Genomic DNA, 18,697 nt, shown 5'->3' with positions numbered 1-18,697 from the left:
GGGGGGGGACAGAGAGAGAGAGAGAGAGAGAGAGAGAAAACGAACATGGAGAATCCTAAGCAGGCTACACGCAGAGCCTGATGCAGGGCTTGATCTCACAAACCACGAGATCATGACCCAAGCTGAAATCAAGAGTCAGATGCTTAACCAACTGAACCACCCAGGCGCCCATTCTCTCTATTTTAAAGTAAAATATAGATTTATTTATTTTTCTGTAACCTTCAAAATGCAAGAAGAAAGTCAAGTTAGAAGGGAAAAAAAAATCATCACACAAAGGATTATAAAGAAGTGTAAGTGTAACTTACACTCCCATGTTGTTTCTTTATTTTGTCTTTTGGTTACAGACTTAATTTTCTTCCTAGCTAAGGATAAAATAAAAGGCAAAGTAAGTGGTTAGAAGCTGCCTCACATCTTCCTTATGTTAATGAAGTAAACAATTTCAAACCAAAAGGAGACGCTGTATGATTTCAATTTTTTCCTCCAGCTTCAGCCAGTAATGAAAAAGAAGGTAGATACCACTCAAATGTAAATATCAGGTTTTTTTATTCCCCTGCAAGGAGAGGGGTACAGCAGCTGCTATAAAAATCACAATCACTCTCCATCACCCACGTGCCGTGTGGTTGTAACAGACTTACAGCAGGAGAGTGAGAGAGCAAAGTAGTTGGTCTGTTTCAGAATTCCTTTTCTATTTACTGTAAATCACTTTACCAAATTAAAAACAAAGTAAACACACTGCCTGCATTTCTAACACAACTGTTCTGCTTAACTGTAAATCTCAACCTAGCAGATAAGTAATAAGACTCACGCACCAACTGGCCGATAACGCTCCTGCAGTCCCTCCAGACTTCCTGCAACAGGAATGCCATAAGAACAACAAATCTGCCTGCAATTAATTAGAGATTTAAAAACATTCCTAAGCTTTATTTGTCTTTAATACTCTGTCCTCATACAAATAACACAGATTTTGATAACCTTTATCTACCTTTATGGAAGGAGATTTATTTCAATTTGCTTACTTTTTAAAAATAGCATTAACAAAGCCTTTCTAGGGTATAACTCCAGATAATGAACACATTACTTAAAATTAATACAAAGAATAATAGTCGTTAAAGATGCAATACAAAGGGTAAGATCAAATAAGACTGTTGAGATGACTTCCATATATAATTCAAAACTGAAAATACTCAACCCAGAATGGTCCACATCCCACGTTCTCTGACTCCAGCTGACCTCTCCATCTGTTTAGGGATCATATGGGAACCAATCTCTTAGCAAACAGCCCTAGTCAAAACGTTACACATCTATGCAGAGAGATCCCCATTACCACTATCACTCCCATCCTCTTCATTTTCTAAGCATGCACAGGGTCCAATTTTTCAAATTATTTTATTTATCCTTGGTTGTTATTATTATTATTATTATTTTTTTACAGAGAGAGAGACTGGGAGCAGGGCAAAGGGGGAGACACACACACACACAATGCCTTAAGTAGGATCCTTACCTGAGCTGAAATCAAGAGTCAAACACTCAACTGACTAAGCCACCCAGGCACCCCTATACTTGGTTGGTTCTACAAAAAACTGGAACCAACCACAACACAAACACATGACAAAATGGTGGTTAATTTAAAAAACTCTGAAATTAAAATGCAAAAACCAGGACCAAGAAGACAAAAATAATAGCAAACAAAGATCGGGGGGAAAGAGTATGTGGGCCTTCACATACCTTCACAACTGCTAAACTGGGTTCTGTATTTGGCTCTAAATCTGTGTGGTAGCCAGAATAATGCCCACCCCCAAGCTGTTCATGCCCTCATCTCTGGAATTGGTGGGCACGTACATGGCAAAGAGAAATTAAGGATGCAGATGGAATTAAGGTTGCTAATAAACTGAGTCTAAGATAGGGAGATTACCTAGATTATTTGGATAAAACAAGGTATCAGAGGGGCCTTTGCAGAATTTATCAGAGGGGCCTTTGCAGAATTAGACGAAGATGTGGTTATGTAGAACAAGACAGATGGCAGTGTGAGACGGACTGAGGAAGATTCTACCTAGTGTAGCTGAGGAAGGAGGCAAGGCAAGTGGCTAACTTCCGGAGGATGGAAAAGGCAGGAAAGCAGATTCTCTCTTGGAGCCTCCAGAAAGGAACACAGCATTGCTGACACCTTGGTTTTAGCTCAGTGAGACCTGTCTTTGACTTCTAACCTACTGAACTGTAAGATAAAAAATGCATATTGTTTTAAGCCACAAAGTTTGTGGTAATTTGTTAGAGCAACAATAGGAAGCTATTAACAACCTTCTGGCTTCCAAGACAAAAAAGACAACAGGATCAGTGAATATTCTCATTAACAGAAGGGAAGAAGTATAATTATTTATCAGGAAAGGCAAAATATTTTCTAATACAAAGTTCTAAAAGAAATGTTTGATGCAGCACTTTATATAGGAGACTTTGAGTAACAACAGTGGATATAGGGTTCCCAATAATATTCTGGATATTAAACAAGAAATTTCACATGAGTTTTTCTTACATTACTCTTTGAAAAGATTTCTTAAAATGTTTATTCATTTGCGAAAGACAGAGAGGCAGAGTGTGAGCGGGGGAGGGGCAGAGAGAGGGAGACATAGAATCTGAAGCGGGCTCCAGGCTCTAGGTTGTCAGCATAGAGCCCGACACAGGGCTCGAACTCACCAGCCATAAGATCATGACCTGAGCTGAAGTCAGACACTTAGCCAACTGAGCCACCCAGGTGCTTCTCTTACATTACTATTTGATAAAAAATGAGAATATCTTTCTCATCTTAAAATACAACTGAGTAAAGTCAGTCTTTGAGGGAATAAGAGAATCCAATCTGAGTGTGGATTTTTGGGGCAGAATCAGCTTGATTTGAAAAAATTATAACTTGGAACAGTGTAAATATTATGGGTAATTAAGTGTAATTTCATATAGTAAAATTCACTTCAAATTAAAAACTGTTAATAGACATACTGGATAAATCTCAAGATTTAAAAATTGTAGCAGGATAAGCAAATTACAAATACTGTACAAGTTAAAAGAAAACATGTTATTTTACTTTTCATATATATATGTATAATAATATATTCGACATACTTAAATTTTAAATATTAAAACATATGGGAAGGATATCATTTTTATGGCAATTATCTCTGGAGAGAAAGGGTTTTGAGATTAGGGATGGGAACAAAAGCAACTTTAATTTATTGTATTGTATACTGCTTATTTTCTTTAAAAAAAAATGTTTTAGTACATGTGTTGCTAGAGAGACCACAACATACTGTTTATTATCTTTGTAAAAAAGATTTGATACAAATACGAAAAATGTGGGGCACCTGAGTGGTTAAGGCGGTTGAGCATCCGACTTTGGCTCACATCATAATCCCACACTTCATGAGTTCGAGCTCCACATTAGGCTCTGTGCTGTCAGTGTGGAGCCAGCTTCAGATCCTCGGACTCCCCTACCCTAAGCCCCTTCCCCACTCTTTCTGCCTCTCAAAAATAAAAACATTGAAAAACTAAAAAATATGACAAAATATAAATATTTAAATTAAAAAATTCTTTGTAATTTTCTTTACGAAGTTTCTGAATTACAAAGAAAGAAATAGGGCTTAGTCTGCTCTGTGGCTTAGTCTATTGAGCTTCCGACTCGATCTCTGTTCAGGTCATGATCTCACAGTTCACGGGATGGTCCATGTGGGGCTCTGCACTGATAGCATGTTAGTTTGGATTATTATATCCTCTTTGATGTACTTCTCAAATATTGGGAGATTTTCTAATAAAACTTATAATTTCTAGGTTAATTCCACCATGGTTAAAGAACATATTCTATATGATTGAAATTACAGAAATTTATTAAGAATTGCTTTGCAGTGTAGCTTATGGTCAGTTTTGGAAAATGTTCTATATGTGCGTTGAAAGTAGCCAAGTACCTACAGTTGGGGTGTTGCCAGAGGCTTTTAATACCAGCTGAGGTCTGGGGCACATGGGTAGCTCAGTCGGTTAATCATCTGACTCATGATCTCATGGTTCTTATGAGTTGGAGCCCCGCGTCGGGCTCTGGGCTGACAGCTCAGAGCCTGGAGCCCGCTTTGGATTCTGTGTCTCCCTTTCTCTCTCTCTCTCTCTCTGCCCTCCCCTGCTCATGTTCTATCTCTCTGTCTCTCAAAAATAAACAAACATTAAAAATTAAAAAACAACAACAAAAATACCAACTGAGTAAAGCTGATAATTTTGGATGACAATTAAGGGCTTAACATTGTTTCATGCGTGACTAGAGGGCTATCTATCCCTGCAAGTCAAACCCTTCAAGAAAGGGTGAGGGTTTCCCAAGTGAAATAAACTGCTACCCTAGACACGGAGAAGTTAAAGGCAGGCAAGACGCGTGTTTGGTTGGGTTTCCTTCTGCTGAGGAGGATCAACTTCATATTAAGAACCCAACCATGCATATCAATCTTATTAAGACTGGAAACAAAGGTTGGACTGGGTCGTTTTTCCTCTCTAGAGTTACAGAACTGATTGGCTTTTATTTTTATTTTTTTAAAAATATTTTTAATGTTTTATTTATTTTTGATACAGAGAGAGACAGAGCATGAGAGGGGGAGGGGCAGAGACAGAAGGAGACACAGAACCGGAAGCAGGCTCCAGGCTCTGAGCTAGCTGTCAGCACAGAGCCTGACGCAGGGCTCGAACCCACGCACGTGAGACCTGACCTGAGCCGAAGTTGGAGGCTCAACCGACTGAGCCATCCAGGCGCCCCGAACTGATTGGCTTTTAAACCAGTTTTCTAGAACAGTATATATTCTTCAAAGAGCTTACTATATATAACTCATAATAGGTAAATACCAGATGAAATTTAAAATTAGCTGACCACTTCATTTTACATGAAGGAAACACTATTAGAAAAAATACCAATCTTGTATTTTATTCAGGGTTTGGGGACTAAATGTTCTGGTTTGAACAATTTTTTTAGGGGCGCCTGAGTGGCTCAGTTAATTGTCCAACTCTTGATCTTAGTTCAGGTCTTGATATCAGGGTTCTCAGTTTAAGCCTTGCACTGGGCATGGAAAGTACTTAAAAAAAAAAGTAATTAATTTTGAAAAACATTTTTTAAACCTTATAAATTATAAACCCTTTGCTCTTTAATTTTCATCACAGACCTTTTTTTTTTCTTTCTACTGTTTCCTGCAATATAGGAACCCACAGCTTCTCCTAGACAGAAGTAATGATCACAAGGAAGTCAGGAAATTTAAAATGAAACAATGCTTTAGCAGTAAAACAAAATCAATTTCAATTGGCAGAATGGACAATGAATCTGGAAATACAATTTTATGTACAAAGTTCAAGTCCTGGTCTCAGTACTACGTTCTTATAAGGCAGATGGTTGCGTGAAATCCAGAGTCATGTCACTATTCAAAAAAACAAAATGGAAAAGGAACATGTACTGGAAGTGGTAGGAACCTACTACTGTCCAAAACACTGTGAAACTGCAGGCTATTATCTCATTAAAAATCCTACCCAAATGGATGACTAAGAAATTCAAAAGGACATATCTACTCGATCATTTGCCAGTAAAATACTAATTCTTTATTATGTCTCTCAATTTTTTTTTAATTTGAGAGAGAGAGAGAGGAGGCATACACATGTAAGAGGGAGAATAGGGCAGAGGGAGAGAGAGACTCTCAAACAGGCTCTACGTTTCGCACTCACTATAGAGCGCAACACAGGGCTTAATCTCACAACCCCAGGGATCTTGACCAGAGCCAAACCTTGAGTTATTATGACAAATAATCACCTAATGTCTGCCCTACAGAGAACATAAGAATGAAGTCAAAGTAAAACGGAGATACAAACAAAACTTCCAAAATTAAGCTGGGCAGTTCATGGGTACAGCTTGTTCTAATATGAGAATCAGAAAAATTATTTGCAAAAATTTTTTTTTAATGTTTTATGTATTTTTGATACAGAGAGAGACAGAGCATGAGAGGGGGAGAGGCAGAGAGAGAAGGAGACACAGAACCGGAAGCAGGCTCCAGGCTCTGAGCTAGCTGTCAGCACAGAGCCTGACGCGGGGCTTGAACCCACGTACGTGAGATCTGACCTGAGCCGAAGTCGGACGCTTAACCGACTGAGCCACCCAAGTGCCCCGACAAAAATTATTAAGAATCAAGTTATTAATAGTTCTCATGATACATGGCACACAATATCCTATTTCTTTCTGACAACATTTTCTACAAATGTTAGGAGCAATAGCATCAAAAACAAAAGGTATGGAAACATCTGTTTTATATATGTGCAGTGCAGATGAAATATTCTTTGAAGTACAATGTAAATAGATATATTTTGATAAAAGATGTTCACTTTAAGTATGATTATAACCTCCTGCCTTGTAACAGGTATATTCTACTCAACTTCACAGAATAAATGGCAAACACTTTTCCCTCAGACTTATTTTCAAGGGGGAAAATGCATTGCTCTTTCAGGTAGACAGAAAAAATATTTTTCCTTAAGTCAACAGAACCATCTACTTGTGATATGTTTATATCAATGTCAATTTCCTTGAATGTAATGATTACATTATAATTATGTAAAGAATGTTTTTATTCTTAGGAGACACATACTGAATTTTTTATGAAGAATCAATGAGGTCTCAAAAGGCTCGGTGGGAAAACAAAAGCATACACTGGCAAAATACTAACAACTAGTGACTCTAGATAAAGGGAATAAGGATGTCCATTGTGTTATTCTTTCAAACTTTCTGTAGATTTGAAAATTTTCAACATGAAAAGTTAAAAAGGAAAGCATTTATTAAAAATCTCCAAGTGGGAGATGGGCTACTATAAACCAGGATCTGCAGGTGCTCAATACCTAGAATATTCTAAGCTCCTTGAATGAAAAAAACTTTCCTTTTTAACTTCTTATATTTATCTTGGCATTTTTATACTTAGTATGCTGGTATCTAAACTTACTGATGGGTATTTACTATGTTAGTATGAAAGAGAGAGCGGGGAAAAAGGACTGGCAACAATTCATGAAAGGACTAACAACTTGTGTCTTAATATTGTGCGTGTGTGTGCGCGCGTTTCTGAGTTCCTCCCTAAAACCCTAGGCTAAATTAATAGATGTTTAACTTTGAGGCACTCTGAGATCTTCGATATTCCAAAGCTAATCTAAGCAGAGGAGAAAGGGAAAGTAATAAATTTCTTTGATTATAAAAGTCAAATAGGTGCTGCAAGGTTCGCACTGCGTGATTTCGTTGGTCAAAACGCTGTGCAGCCCCTAAGTGGAGTCCTGGTGATGACAGTCGGGCAGTGGGTCAGGAGGGTTACTCCCCATGGAGGGTCTCACAGGATTTCCTTTGGTGCTTCTGTATGAAACCCGGTGTTAACCCATAAGGCCCACCTTCTGTTAAATAAATATGTAAACAGGTACTGTTGGTTTCAATTACAGAAAAGAGAAGTTTATGTGTGTGGCTAATAAAAATGGTTTGCTTGCCTCCTTTCTTTCTCTATTACCACTCTTCTCACCAAGATGTCCAACTTACCGTAAAGCTATCTCCTCAAAGGGGCTTTTCGAACTGTGTATGACTTGCAAGTTAAAAGGCCTACCTTATTTTGTCAAAATAGTGAAAATTGACTTAAATCCTTCTCTGCTGTTGATTCTGAGAGATGCTGGTTAGGATCCAGACACTACTCTGTTACCAAATTTTCAAAGGGCATCTAACAAAATATATTATATCTTTTCTAGAAACACAAGAGTCAAAATTAGCATCTATTTAAACACTGTATTAATGTTCCTATAAATGAGGATTAAGAGCATCAGGAGTCAGAAGTTACTTTTATTTCTAGTATATAACCCTCAGTGCCCATATGTTTAAGTGTCATTGGACAGCATCACTAAGACGATGCTTGGAGTCAGTGCTGTCTCTCTGCGGCCTGACAACACGAGCTCTTTGAGGATGGCCAGAACATCACATTCTCCCTCCCTGGATTCAACACGACTAAATAATTTACGAAGCGATCCTTCGCAACAACTGCAATAAATAAAAGCTGGTCAGTTCTATAATCAGGGTGTGTTAAAGGAGTTCAAGTTTCTAAAATGGAAATAATCATAGACATCAAAAAGGCCAAAGGAAAACTTCAGTGGCTTCTAGTAACAGTACTTTTGGTTTTATTTTTATAGAGTAAGTTAGCAAAACACTGTGAAGATCACTACTGCCACAACAGAGCGATCACGGTTCGTTTTGCTCACTCTCGGCCTATCCCCTCCCACTAAGCATCTACATTTGAAGCATATGAAATTCTGAGAAGTCTCAGAAGAGGATAATGACCTAGATTACCAGGACGCACTTTTCATTCTAAATCACAAACCTGTAATAAAGCCAGAGAAGCTGATGAGGGAGCATGGGACAAGCTGAGGGCAAAGTCCAGGCTGGTGGGACCCCCTACCCCAACCCAGGTAGAATATGTGTGATATTCCTTGGACACCTCTGGCTACCCAAGAATAAAGGAAAGGGTGATGTGGGAAACTGAGGCAAATGAAAACTTAAATTCCCTTACTGCTTACAGCCCACTGACAGGTCCTTGAAACTGGCAGAGTGGCCTCCCTCTAGGAGTTCAGCTGCCTGGATGATGACACTTTGCCAGGGGCAAAAAAGAATCTTGGCTTAACCTAATTCCAACTCCCCTCTTCACCCCCCCCCCCCCCCCCCCCCCCCCCCCCCCCCCCCGCCAGGAACCTGTAAGTCTACTTTAACATATAAAAATTCCTTTGGAAACTTCCTTTATCTCAACTGCCCCAAGATATATGCTGGCAATCATACTTCAAGCTTATGCCCCCTGATACACGTTTGAAGGATCTCATGACCAAGGTTTTACTAAATCATAATAAGTGGCATTTCCCTAGCAACAGCTAGCCCCTCAAGGTCCTGGACACCTTGCTTCCAAAATTCAGAGAGACTTACTCTATCCCCGCCCCTCTCCCAACCTGAGGGTATATAAAGTGTTAGCCATCGTGACCCCAGTGTGGTTCTTCTGCCCCACAGGTCCTGTCCCCATGCTTTAATGAAATCACCTTTTTGCACTAAAGACATCTTCAAGGGTTCTTTTTTGGCCATCGGCTCTGGACCCCTCCACCATCACCCCAAAACTGCCTCACAGACGCACAATTACAAGCTGTTAAAGTCTTTTCAGTGTTCTGCTCTATGGTCCTATCACCTCATTATTTTCAAGAGAGAAGTTGGACACTGTTTTGTCTGTTTTCAAACAGCTCTTTTCCATTTTACAAAATTCTAAAAGAATAAAGCAAGTTAAAATAAGTATTACATTTAGAGATTAGAGTTATTACTCGACTGAATTTTATTAAAGTAGTTAGTACATGCAAGACCCTCATAAATGTTAATTCGCTTTGGGATAAAATGTCAGAACCCTCTGTATCACTCCCATCCATGTCTCTACTACTCTTCCTTTATTACTTTATTAATAAAAAATAATACACTTCCAGCTTTTACTGACATTTTTAATACTTTTCTGATTAGACTGCAAGACCTCTGAATGCAGAAACAGTGTCATGTACTTCTTTTAATGCTCATTTACAGTAACTACTTTATAACTGAAAGGATATAGACAATAATAATTCTAATATCGAAGGCCAGTGGCCACTGCGAGCAAGCAACCCCTAAAGGAGAGATTCAAATGCTTATCCAAAATAGAATTAAGTTTCCTTATAAACTGTTAGCAAGCCGCATACCTCAGGCTATCGTTAAGTAGGTGGTAAAGTCAATAACACCAGACAACACTGACACTCTGCGGCATACGTGATGGGATGGAAAGAGCGGGGACTGAGGGGTCCTGCTGCTGCACTGAGTGACTGGTGCCAGCTCGAAGGGTAAGAAACAAACATCCCCGAGGAGAGCATGCCTCCAAAACAAAGACTCGGTCCCATAGTTATTTCACATGGAGTGCACACACACTGGGTATTTGCTCTGCAGAAAAGAGACAACAGAGTAACAAGGTAAAGGGAGAGAACCACCAAAAGACTATTTTCTGGATGCTTACGGATTAAACTGATAATAGAGTGTACATTGGGGAGGAGGATGAAGGAATCTGGCTCCGGGAGGTAAACATAAATTCACAGCAATGAAAAGACATAGAAAAAGATTAACAATAATGTTGCTGTATAATATTTGTTATTAATCAAACTGTTAAATGCAACTGTTTAAATTATAACATTATGCTACCATTCCTCACTCCATTTATGGGATTGCTTGTTTGCCTGGTTGCCCAGATTTTTTTTTTAATGTTTATTTATTTTAAAGAGAGTACGCCCACGCGCACTCGCACCCACCCACCCTACCACACACACCCACACACAAGAGCAAGCGGGGGAGGGGCAGAGAAAGAGAGGGAGACACAGTATCCAAGCAGGCTCTAGGCTCTGAGCTGTCAGCACAGAGCCCAATGCGGGGCTCGAACAAACTGTGAGATTGTGACCCAAGCCAAAGTCAGACACTTAACTGACTGAGCCACCCAGGTGTCCCCAGATTTTTTATAACGAAGCTCAGTAACTTCACCACATTCTGTCGTAGTTTTAATCATTCTTAATTAGGTACTTAAAAGCATATACCAATTGGCTGGAAGTAATTCAGCCTGGAGTGTAGGAAGCCAGAGGAAATTTCCTTTTACTTAAATGATTTCTAAGAATTCCACTCTACAACCAAATAAATCTCCTTTAATTTTTTGCTCAGTCCTACAAATTCCTACATGTCATTTCTAGAATATATTAAAAATTTCATTTAAAAATTTCATTGAGGAGCGCCCAGGTGGCTCAGTTGGTTAAGCCTCCGACTGCAGCTCAGGTTAGATCTCACGTTCGTGAGTTCGAGCCCCGCATCAGGCTCTGTGCTGACAGCTAGCGCAGAGCCTGGAGCCTGCTTCCGATTCTGTCCCTCCCTCTCTCTCTAACCCTCCCCCTCTCATGCTCTGTCTCTCTCTGTATCAAAAATAAATAAAACATTAAAAAAATATAAAAAAAATTTCATTGAATTATCTGAAGAAAAAATCTAAAATGGAAGACTTGTTAATGAGTGAATATGGTCCCTAAACACTCATCTAGAGTTAAGAAAAAAATTATGAAAAATACTATGAAACTGGAGCAATGTTTTAGCCATGTTAAACTTTAAGGAGGTTTCTAAAAAAAATGTTTATTTATTTTTGAAGGAGAGAGACAGGCATGAGCAGGGGAGGGACAGAGAGAAAGGGAGACAGAGAATGTGAAGCAGGCTCCAGGCTCTGAGCTGTCAGCACAGAACCTGACGCAGGGCTTGATCTCATGAGCAGGAGATCATGACCTGAGCTGAAGTCAGACGCTTAATCTACTGAGCCACCCAGGCGCCCCAGACTTGAAGGAGTTTTTATCGATTCCTTGCTGTGAATGATGGAGCACATTTATCCTTTCAGTCATCCACTTCCCCACCTGCTTTGTTAGTTACAATACTTTTATAATATCAAAGCTTATACATTTACAGTCTATTCTGAAAGTGTAATTTTCACTAAGTACACAAATTCTATAATGAAATGAATTTAAATTTCTTATTATCACATGTTTTTCCCCCATGGTTTATTTCTGAATTCTTTAATTCTTTTGATTACGTCCATTTTATCATAATGTAATTTGCTTCAAAAGGCTTTATGGATGTTACAAACAAAACTTTTCAGCTTTTCCATGCTAGTGTACATCCATGTGTGGTATTTATGCTTCAAGTATTTGGTTAAAAAAATCTCAGGCGAAACCCCAGAACAAGGTAGAATTCCTCCATTGTTTTCTAACATTGTCTCTTATTGAAGAAGAAGCTAAAGTAGATCCAAGTTCTGTCCCTATCCCACTACTTAGAAGTCCACAGAATTCTTTTTCCAAGTTAGTAATTTAACCAGGCTATGCCTTGGTATCAATTCTTGTATAGCAATTGTTCCCAAGCCATAGGGGAGTCATTTTGATTAAAGGTTTTAATTATGTCAGGAAAAATTTTTCAATGTTATAAGCACGAAGGTTTTTTTCAGTGCCATTTATAGTTTCAGATCGGCAAACCACAAGCAGGTAAAATCCAGCCCCAAATGTGCCTTTGTATATAAGGTTTTACTGGAACAAAACCACACATAGTGCCTACAGCTGCTTCTGCATTATGGGGCAGAGCAGACTGGCTGCAACAGAAACTGCACCACAAAGCCTAAAATATTTACTATCTGTCCCTTTACAGAAAGAGTTTGCTGGCCCCATGCATATGTTACCTCTCCTTTGTTCCTTTAACTCCTTCTCTTTAATTTTTATATCTTATATTTTCTTATTTAAAGGCATGTAATTTCCTCAAGCCTTTCTGCCATGCCTTTTTAAAGCTTATTTCTATGTTTTGAGAGAGTGTGTGCATACACACAAGTGGGGGAGAAGCAGAGAGAGAGGGAGAGAGACAGAATCCCAAACAGGCTCCACACTTGCTGTGGGGCTTGAATTCACAAACCATGAGATCATGACCTGAGCAGAAATCAAGAGTCAGACACTTAACCACCTGAGCCACCCAGGTGCTCCTCTGCCATGTCTCTGATTACATGTACTCTCTCTCTAATTAAAATTCCTAATGTGGTTTTCATTACCTTAGTTGCTTTTCTTTTTCCCTTATATTTCTTTCCTGATGTTTGCAGATTGATTTTTCATCTCCCTCTATTGTCCTATTATTTCTTCTTAACATTTATGTTGGAGAGGTTTTAAAAAAATTATACTGTATTTTCTGCAACAGATCATGTCTACAATTTCTTTGTCTTTAAGACATATCAGAACTCCAATAGAGCCTCACCAGTTAGTCCTTTTAAATAGTTTTTTTTTTTTTTTGACGGGGGAGGGCACCTGGGTGGCTCAGGGCATGACCTCATGGTTCTGAGTTCAAGTCCCATACTGGGCTCTGTGCTGATAGCTCAGAGCCTGGGGCCTGCTTCAGATCCTGTGTCTGCCTCTCTCTACCCCTCCCCTGCTTGCACTCTGTCTCCGTCTCTTTCAAAAATAATAAACATTAAAATAAAATTTTAAATAGTTTTTTTAAGTTTATTTATTTTGAGTGACAAAGAGTGTGATGGGAGAAGGGCAAATTTAGAGGGAGAGAGCGTGAGAGAGAATCCTAAGCAGGCTCCACATTGTCAGCACAGAGCCCCACATGGGGCTCGAACTCATGAACGATGAGATCATGATCTGAGCGGAAATCAAGAGTCAGATGCTTAACCTACTGAGCCACCCAGATGCCCCTCACTGGTTAGACCTTTTAAAGTAATGTAACACTGACGTAGAGAAAAACCAGCACACCACTTGGAGTTCCCAGAAGTTCAGCATCTTCCCATGTGTGGCACAGATTTCACAGTATCTAACAAGTTACATCTCATTGTTTGTATTTTGGTCTTAGCCTTGTGCCTAATTTCACTAATGATGGGCTTTTATTTTCCTTTCTTGGTTTTATTTTCAAAGGAGGGGAGTAAAAATATCTTCACTCTGCTACCTTTAACTGAAGGCTCCTCCTCACACATTATATTTTAAGATGAGCTAATCTTCAAAGTAATAAATTATAGGCTTGACAGGTTGGAATGCATCAGGTAATGAAAGAAAAAAAATCCAACATCAGCAGCGTGAAAGAATTGCTTACAAGAAGCCTGTGCCAGGAGCAACATTTGTTTGCAGATCTGTTCAAGCAGCCGTGCCAAATCAGTTATGAGACTTCGATTAGAAGAAGCTGCAGAATGCTGGAGTGTAAGACATCCGTAGCATGTTTACAATTAAGCTTAGGATTAGGATGAGCACTTTCACCTGAACATCACTCTTTAAAGTCCCCTGTTGCCCTCTTCCACCTGATTTCGCCCTCATTTGTTGACATGTGTACAACAGTGTTTCTTTTTTCATCACCTGCCATGCTGGTTCAAATATCTTCTCCAATTTTAGGAGGTTTGATTAGGTGATTTTTAAGAGTTATGTTCTTAAAATTTTTTGGATCTAGGTATTAAAATATGCTGTTCGTTATAATACAAGTTGTTCAGTATACAGCTGAATTATATTTTTAATACATCTATGTAGGGACTAAAGGACATGACAAATAGACTTGTGGGTGATTTTGTCTGTGCAGTTTCCAAATTATTTACAGTAATCACATATTTCACAATCAGAAAAAAATCACAAAAATATGCTATAGTACAGATCTCAAAAGTTATCAAATTAACAAACCCTTTTACACTTCTTTCTGAAATTTTGCCTGAATTTAATCACCTTCTGTAATTAAAGGTTTTGTTTACTGCTGTCTTCAGAATTGTTTACAGCTGTGTATCTTACGTTTTATTGCTTGTTGATGTCTTGGCACATAAAAAGATCCTCTGTTGCTGTTAATTTCCAACCTGGCTGGTCAGCAGCTCTCACTAGCAGTCCAAGGCTGGCTAGATCCTTTGATTTGTGTGACAATGGGTTCTACTCATCTTGCTAAAAGCTGTCTCATTTCAGCTTCCTATTGGGAATCTGTTTGGATTCCTGACATGAGTCATCCTCAATCTATAAAAAAATCCAGAATGTGGGGCTGGGATAGTGAGCTAACAACTAAACTGTGTTCCAAGAGCTGGCAGCAGTGAGCCCTCATGCTATTTAATGTTTAGTACAGCGTAGAAATGACACTGATGAAAGTAATCCCAGAATCAGATGCGACAGTTAAAGCACATTTTGAAGCTCCAAGTCTTGGCGATGACTAAATTATCACACTGTAGATCTTATGTTTGCTCAAAGACTGGATGTCGCACTCTGCCAATCTCCCACAGGACAATAATAAACAGACAACAGAAAACTCAAGTATTTGATAAAACATTACTTAAATCAGTGATGGGAAGATAGCTTACTTCCCCCTTTGTATTGCTTTGCAACAATTTGCTTCAAATTGCAATGGTAAGCTTATGTTGTATATTGTCAGAAAATAGCCCTTCATTCCAAATATTATTTTAGAGAGTATTTTTAATAATGAATACGAAAGATTATGCACTAGAGACCAAGTTCCTTTGCCCCTTCACATCCTGTATTCAACCTCTTATTCTTTTTATAAAATTCTGTTCCTTCTGGTCAGTAGATCAAAGGTCCCTTTTCTTCCTTTTGTCCTGTCTCTTGCTCTGTCCACTCTCTCTACCTCACAATGATAAAGAAGAGACCCTGAAATTTCAAATTAAAAGCATTATACTTTCCACACTAAAGGGAAAAGCACTAAACACATCTAAAATGAATAGATAAATGATATCATTTCCTAAAATATGCTCTATATGGGAAATTGCCTTCAAGTATATCTAGTACCTAAATGACAAGGGAGACAGTCTTGGTTGAGTGAAATTTATTTCTCTCCTAAAAAGTAAGGAATATACAAGGGGAGGCTTTAGCTTATGTCTGTGATGAAGGACAAGACATCATTCAGAATTTTAGAGGTACCAAAATAAGACTGAGAAGCCAATAGGGTCTTTTGGTAAAACTCAGCAAAAAAAAAAAAGCCATATACCTTATCTTGAGAAATTATCATTTGTTTTCAAGGATAAGTTGGTTAATATGAAATTTACTTTCCAAAAATTTAAACATCCTCATTACTCAGTCCCTGAATAGAGATAGAAACAATCATTAAACAGTAAGCTCAAAGACAACTTATGTATTTTAATTAGTAGCATGCCTCCTGTATCAAACTAAACTGGGTTTGATATTTTTCCCCCGACTCGGACATAATACATCGAGAGAACAAAGATTGAACAGCAATCTAGTCAATAAAAGAAAATCCAAATGTAAGAATAATCTGAATGACTCACACTGATTTTATAGTACAAATTCTACTAAAACAGATGAATAAAAGACAAAGTCTCCTGGTGACATTGGATCTCTATATCCAAATAACTACAGCAGGCACAAAAACACACTTATCTCATAAAAATGCCAATTCAGTTTAGCAAAAAGCATACATTCATATATGAACACATCAAGATCTCAACAAATAGTATTTTGTCTCACTAATGCTACAATGCAAGTTTTTTTTTTAAATGTTTTTATTTATTTATTTACTTTTTGAGAGAGACAGACAGCATGAGCAGGGAGAGAGACGAGACACAGAATTTGAAGACAGGCTCCAGGCTCTGAGCTAGCTGTCAGCATAGAGCCTGACACGGGGCTCGAACCCACGAAGTGAAACATCATGACCTGAGCTGAAGCCGGACGCTCAACTGAGCCACCCAGGAGCCTCACAAGTTTTCTTGAATATCAGTAACCTTTTGCTTAAAATCACCACCACCCCCACAAAACTGAAAAGGCAATCTGGACTTACATCTTATTGTCCACTATTTTATAGCCTATCTTTCCTATACTATAAATTACACATTTTTGTGTTAAGAAACTGTCAGTAAAATTCTGACTCTAAATTACCTTGGTTCAAAGTGTGACCCAAAGGAGTCAACTAATAAAATGTACACTGAATAGTTTTTACTAAAAGCATGTGCTGAACAGCCTTGAGGTTTCTCACTGGGTGTAAACCAAAAGAAATTACCACGTCAATTCAATATTCTCCCTTAGCATCTGTAGGCCTAACCTCCTTGCCTTACCACTTTCCATACTCAGTGTCAGTCTTATTTTAGTTGTGTTTGCTAGGGTCTCTCTCAGCTTCGTTGAGGTCCTAAATCCACTCTGCCAACCCTTACTTCTGATAAGTCCATTCCATCAGCTCCTGTCACAGGATGAAGGACTGTTTTAAAAAGGCAAAAGAACTGTGTTAAGTAACAATACTAAAAATTCATGTTATCCAACCTTAGCTAGTTGGCCCGGGCATCACAAATGGATTTGAATTGCACCTCCCTCATTTACTAGAGTTATGCATTTGAGCAAGTTCTTTACCTCAAGCCTTAGGTTCTGCATCTATAAATCCAGACATTGTGACATGTCAAAGGGCTAATGTATAAAGCAACGACATTCAAAATCATTTTAAAAAAATAAAAAAAAAATTACTCCTGCAATAGCCTCTAATCCTCTGTCCTTCTGCCGGGAGGACAAAACTAGATGATACAATCCTCTTGAAAACACTTTCATTGGATTCTCTTTGTTTGTTTACATGATAAAGTCAAAACTTCTTATGAGTTTCAAGGCTTTCCACAAAGTTAACCAATCCCAGCTTTTCCTTAAGGTCCTGGAAGGAAACTTCCTCCTAAAACATACTTTGAAAATGTGGGTCATTAAAGTTTTATTTCCTCTACCTAACTGTCTATCCCATGAATATGAGGAATTCACCTAAAAATTTAACAACAAAAATTTTGGGAACTTCATTCTTTTTTTTTTTTTTAGAGAAAGAGCCTGAGTGGGGGTCGGGCAGAGGGGGGAGGGACAGAGGATCTGAAGTGGGCTCTGCACTTGACAGCAGTGAGGCCCATGCAGGGCTTAAACTCCTGAACTGTGAGATCATGACCTGAGCTGAAGTCAGACGTTCAACCTACTGAGCCATGTTCATTCTTGAGTCAAAACTGTAAAATATTTTCTTTGGACTCTGCAAGGCTTCTTAAGTTCTGATGCCCATGACCGTTCCTGCTTCACAAGCAAATTTCTATAGTAGACTTATTTAATTTGAGGGCAAACATTTACTTGAATCTTTTCTCATTTGGCTTGTAATAAACTCCGCATCATGAGCCAAAGACAAGAGAATCTGGCTGAGTTTCAGAAATAACAGGTGGAAGAAAAGGTAAACCAACTACTAAATATAATTACAAAAGAAACCTAATATCCATTAGTAGTGGTGATATCTCATTGTAAAACATGACTATTCTTTAAATTCATATTTTTCTCTTCCCAAGTATTTCTCACATAAATCATCTATTTACCATCATAAAATAAGAGTAAAATAATAAGAGTATCTGAAGATTATTGCAAAGTTTCCTATTTCGTGGTGTATATTGACTGACTTGCTTTTATTCGGAAAAGTAATTAGATGTTTAAGCAAGTAAGTAAACAGAATCTGGTTGGGAATTGGCAATTTTAGAGGTTTTTTTTCTTTTTTTAAGCTTTTTTATTTATTTTGAGAGACAGAGAGAGTGTGTGTGTGAGGTGAGGAGGAGCAGAGAGAGAGAATCCAAAGCAGGCTCTGCATTGCTACTAAGAGCCCAATACAGGGCTAGAACCCATGAACCCTGCAATCATGACCTGAGCTGAAATCAAGAGTCCAACACTTAACCAACCGAGCCACCCAGGCATCCCAACTATTAAGTTTTTTATTTCATTAGTTTACCCTCCTAATAATTTGTAAATGCAGGTTAGTAGAATATGGTATTTTATGAATTATACACGTTCCTGGCTGAGAAAACAGGAAAAATTCTCAGCACCCTATCTTCTTTTGGCCATTCCTTAAGCCAGCCACTCAGTACTTAAAAACACCCAATGTAAGGTCTTTTTTTTTTTTAGCAAAGCTTATGTGTGTGGGGAAAAGGGGGAACGGAGACAGAGGGTGCATGTCTATATATAGAGAGAAATAAAAGGCAGAAAAATCAAAGTAATCAGATTCACTATTCCACTAAACAATTTAGAACTGAGTTACCTGGGAGCTAAAATTTGGGATTTGATTATATTATAATGATAAGTCTCCTTTTTTAATAAAAATTATGAAAAAAGAACTCAATAA

General features: G+C 38.3%; 1 protein-coding gene across 4 annotated transcripts in view; it reads right to left on the bottom strand.

Annotated features, from left to right (window-relative positions):
* Positions 1 to 18,697, bottom strand: part of MCU (mitochondrial calcium uniporter) — a 179,348-nt gene that overhangs the window by 55,727 nt on the left and 104,924 nt on the right. The window contains exon 1 of one of the 4 annotated variants that reach the window (XM_029931898.1): positions 810 to 855. The exons of the other annotated variants lie outside the window; for them this stretch is intronic. The gene's annotated coding sequence lies outside the window, so the exon portion shown is untranslated. Of the gene's footprint in view, positions 1 to 809; positions 856 to 18,697 lie in introns of those variants that run through there. 4 annotated transcript variants of the gene reach the window in all.

Source organism: Suricata suricatta, chromosome 2 (genome assembly GCF_006229205.1).
Source record: "Suricata suricatta isolate VVHF042 chromosome 2, meerkat_22Aug2017_6uvM2_HiC, whole genome shotgun sequence".
Classification (NCBI taxonomy): domain Eukaryota; kingdom Metazoa; phylum Chordata; class Mammalia; order Carnivora; family Herpestidae; genus Suricata; species Suricata suricatta.
The sequence above is the reverse complement of the archived record's forward strand: the minus strand, read 5'-3'. Positions and strand labels throughout refer to the sequence as shown.